This window comes from Sceloporus occidentalis, unplaced genomic scaffold (assembly GCF_023333645.1).
Source record: "Sceloporus occidentalis isolate IW3139 unplaced genomic scaffold, rSceOcc1.0.p SCAF_300, whole genome shotgun sequence".
NCBI lineage: Eukaryota > Metazoa > Chordata > Lepidosauria > Squamata > Phrynosomatidae > Sceloporus > Sceloporus occidentalis.
Genome location: NW_028317280.1, coordinates 361707 through 377973, shown reverse-complemented (window position 1 = coordinate 377973; position 16267 = coordinate 361707). Strand labels below are relative to the sequence as shown.

Genomic DNA, 16267 nt, shown 5'->3' with positions numbered 1-16267 from the left:
TCATCATGAACCCTTTATGATGTCGTCATGATAATGTCATCATGAACCCATTATGATGTTGTCATGATGATGTCATTATGAACCCATTATGATGATGTCATTATGAACCCATTGTGATGATGTCACCACGAACCCATTATGATGTGGTCATGATGATGTCATCATGAACTAATTATGATGTCGTCATGATGATGTCATCATGAACCCATTATTATGTCATCATGCACCCATTATGATGTCATCATGACGATGTCATCATGAACCCATTATGATGACGTCATGATGATGTCATCATGAACCCATTACGATGACATCATGATGATGTCTTCATTAACCCATTACGATGACATCATGATGATGTCATCATTAACCCATTATGATGATGTCATCATGAACCCATTATGATGTTGTCATGATGATAGCATCATGAACCCATTGTGATGTCATCATGATGATGTCATCATGAACCCATTGTGATGATGTCATCATGAACCCATTGTGATGTCATCATGATGATGTCATCATGAACCCATTGTGATGTCATCATGATGCTAGCGCTCTACTATTTGAGCTAATTCCCCTACATAACTTTCTACCTTTTAGGTGAAACAGGGAAACAGTGTATTTGCTGCAAGTAATGTACTGATGGGCTTGCTGCATGTACTGCTCTAATTACACATGAAACCAAGAAAACACTTGAAAAGCACATGAAAAATCTGTGGAAAAGCATAAGGTCTATATAGTTTGTTTCCCTCCAATTTATTGCCAGCGTTAAGCACAAAATTATTGAAAATTTATAAAGTATAAATAAAGTAACTGGAGAATGCAGGCATCGATCCTGCTACCTCTCGCATGCTAAGCGAGTGCTCTACCATTTGAGCTAATTCCCCTTGATAGTGTCACTTGTTTTAGGAGAAACAGGGAAACAGTGTATTTGCTGCAAGTAATGTACTGATGTGCTTGCTGCATGTACTGCTCTAATTACACATGAAACCAAGAAAACACTTGAAAAGCACATGAAAAATCTGTGGAAAATCATAAGGTCTATATAGTTTGTTTCCCTCCAATTTATTGCCAGCGTTAAGCACAAAATTATTGAAAATGTATAAAGTATAAATAATGTAACTGGAGAATGCAGGCATCGATCCTGCTACCTCTCGCATGCTAAGCGAGCACTCTACCATTTGAGCTAATTCCCCTTGATAGTGTCCCTCGTTTTAGGTGAAACATGGAAACAGTGTATTTGCTGCATGTAATGTACTGATGGGCTTGCTGAAACCAAGAAAACACTTGAAAAGCACATGAAAAATCTGTGGAAAAGCATAAGGTCTATATAGTTTGTTTCCCTCCAATTTATTGCCAGCGTTAAGCACAAAATTATTGAAAATTTATAAAGTATAGATAAAGTAACTGGAGAATGCAGGCATCGATCCCGCTACCTATCGCATGCTAAGCGAGCACTCTACCATCCGAGCTAATTCCCCTTGATAGTGGTGTCCCTTGTTTTAGGTGAAACAGGGAAACAGTGTATTTGCTGCATGTAATGTACTGATGGGCTTGCTGAAACCAAGAAAACACTTGAAAAGCACATGAAAAATCTGTGGGAAAGCATAAGGTCTATATAGTTTGTTTCCCTCCAATTTATTGCCAGCGTTAAACACAACATTATTGAAAATGTATAAAGTATAAATAATTAACTGGAGAATGCGGGCATTGATCCCGCTGCCTCTCGCATGCAAAGCAAGCGCTCTATCATTTGAGCTAATTCCCCTACATAGCTTGCTACCTTTTAGTTGAAACTGGGAAACAGTGTATTTGCTGCAAGAAATGTACTGATGGGCTTGCTGCATGTACTGCTCTAATTACACATGAAACCAAGAAAACACTTGAAAAGCACATGAAAAATCTGTGGGAAAGCATAAGGTCATCATGATGACCATTGTGATGATGTCATCATGATGATGTCATCATGAACCCATTATGATGTCGCCATGATGATGTCATCATAAACCCACTATGATGATGTCATCATGAACACATTGTGATGTCATCATGATGATGTCATCATAAACCCATTATGATGTCGTCATCATGAACCCATTATGATGTCGTCATCATGAACCCATTATGATGTCGTCATCATGAAACCATTATGATGTTACCATGATGATGTCATCATGAACCCATTATGATGTCGTCATGATGATGTCATCATGAACCCATTATGATGTCGTCATGATGATGTCATCATGAACCCATTATGATGTCGTCATGATGTCATCATGAACCCATTATGATTATGTCATCATGAACCCTTTATGATGTCGTCATGATAATGTCATGATGAACCCATTATGATGTTGTCATGATGACGTCATCATGAACCCATTATGATGTTGTCATGATGATGTCATCATGAACCCATTATGATGTCATCATGATGTCATCATGAACCCATTATGATGATGTCATCATGAACCTATTATGATGGTTTCATGATGATGTCATCATGAACCCATTATGATGTCGTCGTGATGATGTCACCATGAACCCATTATGATGATGTCATCATGAACACATTGTGATGTCATCATGATGATGTCATCATAAACCCATTATGATGTTGTCATGATGATGTCATCATGAACCCATTATGATGTTGCCATGATGATGTCATCATGAACCCATTATGATGTCATCATGATGATGTCATCATGAACCCATTATGATGTCGTCATGATGATGTCATCATGAACCCATTATGATGTCGTCATGATGATGTCATCATGAACCCTTTATGATGTCGTCATGATAATGTCATCATGAACCCATTATGATGTTGTCATGATGATGTCATTATGAACCCATTATGATGATGTCATTATGAACCCATTGTGATGATGTCACCACGAACCCATTATGATGTGGTCATGATGATGTCATCATGAACTAATTATGATGTCGTCATGATGATGTCATCATGAACCCATTATTATGTCATCATGCACCCATTATGATGTCATCATGACGATGTCATCATGAACCCATCATGATGACGTCATGATGATGTCATCATGAACCCATTACGATGACATCATGATGATGTCTTCATTAACCCATTACGATGACATCATGATGATGTCATCATTAACCCATTATGATGATGTCATCATGAACCCATTATGATGTTGTCATGATGATATCATCATGAACCCATTATGATGTCGTCATGATGATGTCATCATGAACCCATTGTGATGATGTCATCATGAACCCATTGTGATGTCATCATGATGATGTCATCATGAACCCATTGTGATGTCATCATGATGCTAGCGCTCTACTATTTGAGCTAATTCCCCTACATAACTTTCTACCTTTTAGGTGAAACAGGGAAACAGTGTATTTGCTGCAAGTAATGTACTGATGGGCTTGCTGCATGTACTGCTCTAATTACACATGAAACCAAGAAAACACTTGAAAAGCACATGAAAAATCTGTGGAAAAGCATAAGGTCTATATAGTTTGTTTCCCTCCAATTTATTGCCAGCGTTAAGCACAAAATTATTGAAAATTTATAAAGTATAAATAAAGTAACTGGAGAATGCAGGCATCGATCCTGCTACCTCTCGCACGCTAAGCGAGCGCTCTACCATTTGAGCTAATTCCCCTTGATAGTGTCACTTGTTTTAGGAGAAACAGGGAAACAGTGTATTTGCTGCAAGTAATGTACTGATGTGCTTGCTGCATGTACTGCTCTAATTACACATGAAACCAAGAAAACACTTGAAAAGCACATGAAAAATCTGTGGAAAATCATAAGGTCTATATAGTTTGTTTCCCTCCAATTTATTGCCAGCGTTAAGCACAAAATTATTGAAAATGTATAAAGTATAAATAATGTAACTGGAGAATGCAGGCATCGATCCGGCTACCTCTCGCATGCTAAGCGAGCACTCTACCATTTGAGCTAATTCCCCTTGATAGTGGTGTCCCTTGTTTTAGGTTAAACAGGGAAACAGTGTATTTGCTGCATGTAATGTACTGATGGGCTTGCTGAAACCAAGAAAACACTTGAAAAGCACATGAAAAATCTGTGGGAAAGCATAAGGTCTATATAGTTTGTTACCCTCCAATTTATTGCCAGCGTTAAGCACAACATTATTGAAAATGTATAAAGTATAAATAATTAACTGGAGAATGCGGGCATTGATCCCGCTGCCTCTCGCATGCAAAGCGAGCGCTCTACCATTTGAGCTAATTCCCCTACATAACTGTCTACCTTTTAGTTGAAACTGGGAAACAGTGTATTTGCTGCAAGAAATGTACTGATGGGCTTGCTGCATGTACTGCTCTAATTACACATGAAACCAAGAAAACACTTGAAAAGCACATGAAAAATCTGTGGGAAAGCATAAGGTCATCATGATGACCATTGTGATGATGTCATCATGATGATGTCATCATGAACCCATTATGATGTCGCCATGATGATGTCATCATAAACCCACTATGATGATGTCATCATGAACACATTGTGATGTCATCATGATGATGTCATCATAAACCCATTATGATGTCGTCATCATGAACCCATTATGATGTCGTCATCATGAACCCATTATGATGTCGTCATCATGAAACCATTATGATGTTACCATGATGATGTCATCATGAACCCATTATGATGTCGTCATGATGATGTCATCATGAACCCATTATGATGTCGTCATGATGATGTCATCATGAACCCATTATGATGTCGTCATGATGTCATCATGAACCCATTATGATTATGTCATCATGAACCCTTTATGATGTCGTCATGATAATGTCATCATGAACCCATTATGATGTTGTCATGATGATGTCATCATGAACCCATTATGATGTTGTCATGATGATGTCATCATGAACCCATTATGATGTCATAATGATGTCATCATGAACCCATTATGATGATGTCATCATGAACCTATTATGATGGTTTCATGATGATGTCATCATGAACCCATTATGATGTCGTCGTGATGATGTCACCATGAACCCATTATGATGATGTCATCATGAACACATTGTGATGTCATCATGATGATGTCATCATAAACCCATTATGATGTTGTCATGATGATGTCATCATGAACCCATTATGATGTTGCCATGATGATGTCATCATGAACCCATTATGATGTCATCATGATGATGTCATCATGAACCCATTATGATGTCGTCATGATGATGTCATCATGAACCCTTTATGATGTCGTCATGATAATGTCATCATGAACCCATTATGATGTTGTCATGATGATGTCATTATGAACCCATTATGATGATGTCATTATGAACCCATTGTGATGATGTCACCACGAACCCATTATGATGTGGTCATGATGATGTCATCATGAACTAATTATGATGTCGTCATGATGATGTCATCATGAACCCATTATTATGTCATCATGCACCCATTATGATGTCATCATGACGATGTCATCATGAACCCATTATGATGACGTCATGATGATGTCATCATGAACCCATTACGATGACATCATGATGATGTCTTCATTAACCCATTACGATGACATCATGATGATGTCATCATTAACCCATTATGATGATGTCATCATGAACCCATTATGATGTTGTCATGATGATATCATCATGAACCCATTATTATGTCATCATGCACCCATTATGATGTCATCATGACGATGTCTTCATTAACCCATTACAATGACATCATGATGATGTCATCATTAACCCATTATGATGATGTCATCATGAACCCATTATGATGTTGTCATGATGATAGCATCATGAACCCATTATGATGTCGTCATGATGATGTCATCATGAACCCATTGTGATGATGTCATCATGAACCCATTGTGATGTCATCATGATGATGTCATCATGAACCCATTGTGATGTCATCATGATGCTAGCGCTCTACTATTTGAGCTAATTCCCCTACATAACTTTCTACCTTTTAGGTGAAACAGGGAAACAGTGTATTTGCTGCAAGTAATGTACTGATGGGCTTGCTGCATGTACTGCTCTAATTACACATGAAACCAAGAAAACACTTGAAAAGCACATGAAAAATCTGTGGAAAAGCATAAGGTCTATATAGTTTGTTTCCCTCCAATTTATTGCCAGCGTTAAGCACAAAATTATTGAAAATGTATAAAGTATAAATAAAGTAACTGGAGAATGCAGGCATCGATCCTGCTACTTCTTGCATGCTAAGCGAGCGCTCTACCATTTGAGCTAATTCCCCTTGATAGTGTCACTTGTTTTAGGAGAAACAGGGAAACAGTGTATTTGCTGCAAGTAATGTACTGATGTGCTTGCTGCATGTACTGCTCTAATTACACATGAAACCAAGAAAACACTTGAAAAGCACATGAAAAATCTGTGGAAAATCATAAGGTCTATATAGTTTGTTTCCCTCCAATTTATTGCCAGCGTTAAGCACAAAATTATTGAAAATGTATAAAGTATAAATAATGTAACTGGAGAATGCAGGCATCGATCCTGCTACCTCTCGCATGCTAAGCGAGCACTCTACCATTTGAGCTAATTCCCCTTGATAGTGTCCCTTGTTTTAGGTGAAACATGGAAACAGTGTATTTGCTGCATGTAATGTACTGATGGGCTTGCTGAAACCAAGAAAACACTTGAAAAGCACATGAAAAATCTGTGGAAAAGCATAAGGTCTATATAGTTTGTTTCCCTCCAATTTATTGCCAGCGTTAAGCACAAAATTATTGAAAATTTATAAAGTATAAATAAAGTAACTGGAGAATGCAGGCATCGATCCGGCTACCTCTCGCATGCTGAGCGAGTACTCTACCATTTGAGCTAATTCCCCTTGATGCTAAGCGAGCACTCTACCATTTGAGCTAATTCTCCTACATACCTTTCTTCTTTTTAGGTTAAACAGGGAAACAGTGTATTTGCTGCAAGTAATGCACTGATGGCTTGCTGCATGTACTGCTCTAATTACACATGAAACCAAGAAAACACTTGAAAAGCACATGAAAAATCTGTGGAAAAGCATAAGGTCTATATAGTTGGTTTCCCTCCAATTTATTGCCAGCGTTAAGCACAAAATTATTGAAAATTTATAAAGTATAGATAAAGTAACTGGAGAATGCAGGCATCGATCCCGCTACCTATCGCATGCTAAGCGAGCACTCTACCATCCGAGCTAATTCCCCTTGATAGTGGTGTCCCTTGTTTTAGGTGAAACAGGGAAACAGTGTATTTGCTGCATGTAATGTACTGATGGGCTTGCTGAAACCAAGAAAACACTTGAAAAGCACATGAAAAATCTGTGGGAAAGCATAAGGTCTATATAGTTTGTTTCCCTCCAATTTATTGCCAGCGTTAAGCACAACATTATTGAAAATGTATAAAGTATAAGTAATTAACTGGAGAATGCGGGCATTGATCCCGCTGCCTCTCGCATGCAAAGCGAGCGCTCTACCATTTGAGCTAATTCCCCTACATAACTTGCTACCTTTTAGTTGAAACTGGGAAACAGTGTATTTGCTGCAAGAAATGTACTGATGGGCTTGCTGCATGTACTGCTCTAATTACACATGAAACCAAGAAAACACTTGAAAAGCACATGAAAAATCTGTGGGAAAGCATAAGGTCATCATGATGACCATTGTGATGATGTCATCATGATGATGTCATCATGAACCCATTATGATGTCGCCGTGATGATGTCATCATAAACCCACTATGATGATGTCATCATGAACACATTGTGATGTCATCATGATGATGTCATCATAAACCCATTATGATGTCGTCATCATGAACCCATTATGATGTCGTCATCATGAACCCATTATGATGTCGTCATCATGAAACCATTATGATGTTACCATGATGATGTCATCATGAACCCATTATGATGTCGTCATGATGATGTCATCATGAACCCATTATGATGTCGTCATGATGATGTCATCATGAACCCATTATGATGTCGTCATGATGTCATCATGAACCCATTATGATTATGTCATCATGAACCCTTTATGATGTCGTCATGATAATGTCATGATGAACCCATTATGATGTTGTCATGATGACGTCATCATGAACCCATTATGATGTTGTCATGATGATGTCATCATGAACCCATTATGATGTCATCATGATGTCATCATGAACCCATTATGATGATGTCATCATGAACCTATTATGATGGTTTCATGATGATGTCATCATGAACCCATTATGATGTCGTCGTGATGATGTCACCATGAACCCATTATGATGATGTCATCATGAACACATTGTGATGTCATCATGATGATGTCATCATAAACCCATTATGATGTTGTCATGATGATGTCATCATGAACCCATTATGATGTTGCCATGATGATGTCATCATGAACCCATTATGATGTCATCATGATGATGTCATCATGAACCCATTATGATGTCGTCATGATGATGTCATCATGAACCCTTTATGATGTCGTCATGATAATGTCATCATGAACCCATTATGATGTTGTCATGATGATGTCATTATGAACCCATTATGATGATGTCATTATGAACCCATTGTGATGATGTCACCACGAACCCATTATGATGTGGTCATGATGATGTCATCATGAACTAATTATGATGTCGTCATGATGATGTCATCATGAACCCATTATTATGTCATCATGCACCCATTATGATGTCATCATGACGATGTCATCATGAACCCATCATGATGACGTCATGATGATGTCATCATGAACCCATTACGATGACATCATGATGATGTCTTCATTAACCCATTACGATGACATCATGATGATGTCATCATTAACCCATTATGATGATGTCATCATGAACCCATTATGATGTTGTCATGATGATATCATCATGAACCCATTATGATGTCGTCATGATGATGTCATCATGAACCCATTGTGATGATGTCATCATGAACCCATTGTGATGTCATCATGATGATGTCATCATGAACCCATTGTGATGTCATCATGATGCTAGCGCTCTACTATTTGAGCTAATTCCCCTACATAACTTTCTACCTTTTAGGTGAAACAGGGAAACAGTGTATTTGCTGCAAGTAATGTACTGATGGGCTTGCTGCATGTACTGCTCTAATTACACATGAAACCAAGAAAACACTTGAAAAGCACATGAAAAATCTGTGGAAAAGCATAAGGTCTATATAGTTTGTTTCCCTCCAATTTATTGCCAGCGTTAAGCACAAAATTATTGAAAATTTATAAAGTATAAATAAGGTAACTGGAGAAGGCAGGCATCGATCCGGCTAGCTCTCGCATGCTGAGCGAGCACTCTACCATTTGAGCTAATTCCCCTTGATAGTGGTGTCCCTTGTTTTAGGTGAAACAGGGAAACAGTGTATTTGCTGCATGTAATGTACTGATGGGCTTGCTGAAACCAAGAAAACACTTGAAAAGCACATGAAAAATCTGTGGGAAAGCATAAGGTCTATATAGTTTGTTTCCCTCCAATTTATTGCCAGCGTTAAGCACAACATTATTGAAAATGTATAAAGTATAAATAATTAACTGGAGAATGCGGGCATTGATCCCGCTGCCTCTCGCATGCAAAGCGAGCGCTCTACCATTTGAGCTAATTCCCCTACATAACTTTCTACCTTTTAGTTGAAACTGGGAAACAGTGTATTTGCTGCAAGAAATGTACTGATGGGCTTGCTGCATGCACTGCTCTAATTACACATGAAACCAAGAAAACACTTGAAAAGCACATGAAAAATCTGTGGGAAAGCATAAGGTCATCATGATGACCATTGTGATGATGTCATCATGATGATGTCATCATGAACCCATTATGATGTCGCCATGATGATGTCATCATAAACCCACTATGATGATGTCATCATGAACACATTGTGATGTCATCATGATGATGTCATCATAAACCCATTATGATGTCGTCATCATGAACCCATTATGATGTCGTCATCATGAACCCATTATGATGTCGTCATCATGAAACCATTATGATGTTACCATGATGATGTCATCATGAACCCATTATGATGTCGTCATGATGATGTCATCATGAACCCATTATGATGTCGTCATGATGATGTCATCATGAACCCATTATGATGTCGTCATGATGTCATCATGAACCCATTATGATTATGTCATCACGAACCCTTTATGATGTCGTCATGATAATGTCATCATGAACCCATTATGATGTTGTCATGATGACGTCATCATGAACCCATTATGATGTTGTCATGATGATGTCATCATGAACCCATTATGATGTCATAATGATGTCATCATGAACCCATTATGATGATGTCATCATGAACCTATTATGATGGTTTCATGATGATGTCATCATGAACCCATTATGATGTCGTCGTGATGATGTCACCATGAACCCATTATGATGATGTCATCATGAACACATTGTGATGTCATCATGATGATGTCATCATAAACCCATTATGATGCTGTCATGATGATGTCATCATGAACCCATTATGATGTTGCCATGATGATGTCATCATGAACCCATTATGATGTCATCATGATGATGTCATCATGAACCCATTATGATGTCGTCATGATGATGTCATCATGAACCCTTTATGATGTCGTCATGATAATGTCATCATGAACCCATTATGATGTTGTCATGATGATGTCATTATGAACCCATTATGATGATGTCATTATGAACCCATTGTGATGATGTCACCACGAACCCATTATGATGTGGTCATGATGATGTCATCATGAACTAATTATGATGTCGTCATGATGATGTCATCATGAACCCATTATTATGTCATCATGCACCCATTATGATGTCATCATGACGATGTCATCATGAACCCATTATGATGACGTCATGATGATGTCATCATGAACCCATTACGATGACATCATGATGATGTCTTCATTAACCCATTACGATGACATCATGATGATGTCATCATTAACCCATTATGATGATGTCATCATGAACCCATTATGATGTTGTCATGATGATAGCATCATGAACCCATTGTGATGTCATCATGATGATGTCATCATGAACCCATTGTGATGATGTCATCATGAACCCATTGTGATGTCATCATGATGATGTCATCATGAACCCATTGTGATGTCATCATGATGCTAGCGCTCTACTATTTGAGCTAATTCCCCTACATAACTTTCTACCTTTTAGGTGAAACAGGGAAACAGTGTATTTGCTGCAAGTAATGTACTGATGGGCTTGCTGCATGTACTGCTCTAATTACACATGAAACCAAGAAAACACTTGAAAAGCACATGAAAAATCTGTGGAAAAGCATAAGGTCTATATAGTTTGTTTCCCTCCAATTTATTGCCAGCGTTAAGCACAAAATTATTGAAAATTTATAAAGTATAAATAAAGTAACTGGAGAATGCAGGCATCGATCCTGCTACCTCTCGCATGCTAAGCGAGTGCTCTACCATTTGAGCTAATTCCCCTTGATAGTGTCACTTGTTTTAGGAGAAACAGGGAAACAGTGTATTTGCTGCAAGTAATGTACTGATGTGCTTGCTGCATGTACTGCTCTAATTACACATGAAACCAAGAAAACACTTGAAAAGCACATGAAAAATCTGTGGAAAATCATAAGGTCTATATAGTTTGTTTCCCTCCAATTTATTGCCAGCGTTAAGCACAAAATTATTGAAAATGTATAAAGTATAAATAATGTAACTGGAGAATGCAGGCATCGATCCTGCTACCTCTCGCATGCTAAGCGAGCACTCTACCATTTGAGCTAATTCCCCTTGATAGTGTCCCTCGTTTTAGGTGAAACATGGAAACAGTGTATTTGCTGCATGTAATGTACTGATGGGCTTGCTGAAACCAAGAAAACACTTGAAAAGCACATGAAAAATCTGTGGAAAAGCATAAGGTCTATATAGTTTGTTTCCCTCCAATTTATTGCCAGCGTTAAGCACAAAATTATTGAAAATTTATAAAGTATAGATAAAGTAACTGGAGAATGCAGGCATCGATCCCGCTACCTATCGCATGCTAAGCGAGCACTCTACCATCCGAGCTAATTCCCCTTGATAGTGGTGTCCCTTGTTTTAGGTGAAACAGGGAAACAGTGTATTTGCTGCATGTAATGTACTGATGGGCTTGCTGAAACCAAGAAAACACTTGAAAAGCACATGAAAAATCTGTGGGAAAGCATAAGGTCTATATAGTTTGTTTCCCTCCAATTTATTGCCAGCGTTAAGCACAACATTATTGAAAATGTATAAAGTATAAATAATTAACTGGAGAATGCGGGCATTGATCCCGCTGCCTCTCGCATGCAAAGCGAGCGCTCTACCATTTGAGCTAATTCCCCTACATAACTTTCTACCTTTTAGTTGAAACTGGGAAACAGTGTATTTGCTGCAAGAAATGTACTGATGGGCTTGCTGCATGCACTGCTCTAATTACACATGAAACCAAGAAAACACTTGAAAAGCACATGAAAAATCTGTGGGAAAGCATAAGGTCATCATGATGACCATTGTGATGATGTCATCATGATGATGTCATCATGAACCCATTATGATGTCGCCATGATGATGTCATCATAAACCCACTATGATGATGTCATCATGAACACATTGTGATGTCATCATGATGATGTCATCATAAACCCATTATGATGTCGTCATCATGAACCCATTATGATGTCGTCATCATGAACCCATTATGATGTCGTCATCATGAAACCATTATGATGTTACCATGATGATGTCATCATGAACCCATTATGATGTCGTCATGATGATGTCATCATGAACCCATTATGATGTCGTCATGATGATGTCATCATGAACCCATTATGATGTCGTCATGATGTCATCATGAACCCATTATGATTATGTCATCATGAACCCTTTATGATGTCGTCATGATAATGTCATGATGAACCCATTATGATGTTGTCATGATGACGTCATCATGAACCCATTATGATGTTGTCATGATGATGTCATCATGAACCCATTATGATGTCATCATGATGTCATCATGAACCCATTATGATGATGTCATCATGAACCTATTATGATGGTTTCATGATGATGTCATCATGAACCCATTATGATGTCGTCGTGATGATGTCACCATGAACCCATTATGATGATGTCATCATGAACACATTGTGATGTCATCATGATGATGTCATCATAAACCCATTATGATGTTGTCATGATGATGTCATCATGAACCCATTATGATGTTGCCATGATGATGTCATCATGAACCCATTATGATGTCATCATGATGATGTCATCATGAACCCATTATGATGTCGTCATGATGATGTCATCATGAACCCATTATGATGTCGTCATGATGATGTCATCATGAACCCTTTATGATGTCGTCATGATAATGTCATCATGAACCCATTATGATGTTGTCATGATGATGTCATTATGAACCCATTATGATGATGTCATTATGAACCCATTGTGATGATGTCACCACGAACCCATTATGATGTGGTCATGATGATGTCATCATGAACTAATTATGATGTCGTCATGATGATGTCATCATGAACCCATTATTATGTCATCATGCACCCATTATGATGTCATCATGACGATGTCATCATGAACCCATCATGATGACGTCATGATGATGTCATCATGAACCCATTACGATGACATCATGATGATGTCTTCATTAACCCATTACGATGACATCATGATGATGTCATCATTAACCCATTATGATGATGTCATCATGAACCCATTATGATGTTGTCATGATGATATCATCATGAACCCATTATGATGTCGTCATGATGATGTCATCATGAACCCATTGTGATGATGTCATCATGAACCCATTGTGATGTCATCATGATGATGTCATCATGAACCCATTGTGATGTCATCATGATGCTAGCGCTCTACTATTTGAGCTAATTCCCCTACATAACTTTCTACCTTTTAGGTGAAACAGGGAAACAGTGTATTTGCTGCAAGTAATGTACTGATGGGCTTGCTGCATGTACTGCTCTAATTACACATGAAACCAAGAAAACACTTGAAAAGCACATGAAAAATCTGTGGAAAAGCATAAGGTCTATATAGTTTGTTTCCCTCCAATTTATTGCCAGCGTTAAGCACAAAATTATTGAAAATTTATAAAGTATAAATAAAGTAACTGGAGAATGCAGGCATCGATCCTGCTACCTCTCGCACGCTAAGCGAGCGCTCTACCATTTGAGCTAATTCCCCTTGATAGTGTCACTTGTTTTAGGAGAAACAGGGAAACAGTGTATTTGCTGCAAGTAATGTACTGATGTGCTTGCTGCATGTACTGCTCTAATTACACATGAAACCAAGAAAACACTTGAAAAGCACATGAAAAATCTGTGGAAAATCATAAGGTCTATATAGTTTGTTTCCCTCCAATTTATTGCCAGCGTTAAGCACAAAATTATTGAAAATGTATAAAGTATAAATAATGTAACTGGAGAATGCAGGCATCGATCCGGCTACCTCTCGCATGCTAAGCGAGCACTCTACCATTTGAGCTAATTCCCCTTGATAGTGGTGTCCCTTGTTTTAGGTTAAACAGGGAAACAGTGTATTTGCTGCATGTAATGTACTGATGGGCTTGCTGAAACCAAGAAAACACTTGAAAAGCACATGAAAAATCTGTGGGAAAGCATAAGGTCTATATAGTTTGTTACCCTCCAATTTATTGCCAGCGTTAAGCACAACATTATTGAAAATGTATAAAGTATAAATAATTAACTGGAGAATGCGGGCATTGATCCCGCTGCCTCTCGCATGCAAAGCGAGCGCTCTACCATTTGAGCTAATTCCCCTACATAACTGTCTACCTTTTAGTTGAAACTGGGAAACAGTGTATTTGCTGCAAGAAATGTACTGATGGGCTTGCTGCATGTACTGCTCTAATTACACATGAAACCAAGAAAACACTTGAAAAGCACATGAAAAATCTGTGGGAAAGCATAAGGTCATCATGATGACCATTGTGATGATGTCATCATGATGATGTCATCATGAACCCATTATGATGTCGCCATGATGATGTCATCATAAACCCACTATGATGATGTCATCATGAACACATTGTGATGTCATCATGATGATGTCATCATAAACCCATTATGATGTCGTCATCATGAACCCATTATGATGTCGTCATCATGAACCCATTATGATGTCGTCATCATGAAACCATTATGATGTTACCATGATGATGTCATCATGAACCCATTATGATGTCGTCATGATGATGTCATCATGAACCCATTATGATGTCGTCATGATGATGTCATCATGAACCCATTATGATGTCGTCATGATGTCATCATGAACCCATTATGATTATGTCATCATGAACCCTTTATGATGTCGTCATGATAATGTCATCATGAACCCATTATGATGTTGTCATGATGATGTCATCATGAACCCATTATGATGTTGTCATGATGATGTCATCATGAACCCATTATGATGTCATAATGATGTCATCATGAACCCATTATGATGATGTCATCATGAACCTATTATGATGGTTTCATGATGATGTCATCATGAACCCATTATGATGTCGTCGTGATGATGTCACCATGAACCCATTATGATGATGTCATCATGAACACATTGTGATGTCATCATGATGATGTCATCATAAACCCATTATGATGTTGTCATGATGATGTCATCATGAACCCATTATGATGTTGCCATGATGATGTCATCATGAACCCATTATGATGTCATCATGATGATGTCATCATGAACCCATTATGATGTCGTCATGATGATGTCATCATGAACCCTTTATGATGTCGTCATGATAATGTCATCATGAACCCATTATGATGTTGTCATGATGATGTCATTATGAACCCATTATGATGATGTCATTATGAACCCATTGTGATGATGTCACCACGAACCCATTATGATGTGGTCATGATGATGTCATCATGAACTAATTATGATGTCGTCATGATGATGTCATCATGAACCCATTATTATGTCATCATGCACCCATTATGATGTCATCATGACGATGTCATCATGAACCCATTATGATGACGTCATGATGATGTCATCATGAACCCATTACGATGACATCATGATGATGTCTTCATTAACCCATTACGATGACATCATGATGATGTCATCATTAACCCATTATGATGATG

General features: G+C 38.0%; 9 non-coding genes across 9 annotated transcripts; all 9 read right to left on the bottom strand.

Moving 5' to 3' along the window:
- Positions 1–817: 817 nt before the first annotated feature.
- TRNAA-AGC (transfer RNA alanine (anticodon AGC)) lies at positions 818–890 on the bottom strand. Its single transcript has one exon. It is a non-coding gene; the product is annotated as a tRNA-Ala (tRNA).
- Positions 891–3598: 2708 nt separating this feature from the next.
- Positions 3599–3671, bottom strand: TRNAA-AGC (transfer RNA alanine (anticodon AGC)). Its single transcript has one exon. It is a non-coding gene; the product is annotated as a tRNA-Ala (tRNA).
- A 523-nt stretch (positions 3672–4194) lies between these two features.
- TRNAA-UGC (transfer RNA alanine (anticodon UGC)) lies at positions 4195–4267 on the bottom strand. The gene has a single exon. It is a non-coding gene; the product is annotated as a tRNA-Ala (tRNA).
- A 3176-nt stretch (positions 4268–7443) lies between these two features.
- On the bottom strand, positions 7444–7516 carry TRNAA-UGC (transfer RNA alanine (anticodon UGC)). The gene has a single exon. It is a non-coding gene; the product is annotated as a tRNA-Ala (tRNA).
- Positions 7517–9594: 2078 nt separating this feature from the next.
- Positions 9595–9667, bottom strand: TRNAA-UGC (transfer RNA alanine (anticodon UGC)). Its single transcript has one exon. It is a non-coding gene; the product is annotated as a tRNA-Ala (tRNA).
- A 1791-nt stretch (positions 9668–11458) lies between these two features.
- TRNAA-AGC (transfer RNA alanine (anticodon AGC)) lies at positions 11459–11531 on the bottom strand. The gene has a single exon. It is a non-coding gene; the product is annotated as a tRNA-Ala (tRNA).
- Positions 11532–12339: 808 nt separating this feature from the next.
- On the bottom strand, positions 12340–12412 carry TRNAA-UGC (transfer RNA alanine (anticodon UGC)). Its single transcript has one exon. It is a non-coding gene; the product is annotated as a tRNA-Ala (tRNA).
- Positions 12413–14239: 1827 nt separating this feature from the next.
- On the bottom strand, positions 14240–14312 carry TRNAA-AGC (transfer RNA alanine (anticodon AGC)). The gene has a single exon. It is a non-coding gene; the product is annotated as a tRNA-Ala (tRNA).
- Positions 14313–14835: 523 nt separating this feature from the next.
- TRNAA-UGC (transfer RNA alanine (anticodon UGC)) lies at positions 14836–14908 on the bottom strand. The gene has a single exon. It is a non-coding gene; the product is annotated as a tRNA-Ala (tRNA).
- Positions 14909–16267: the final 1359 nt, after the last annotated feature.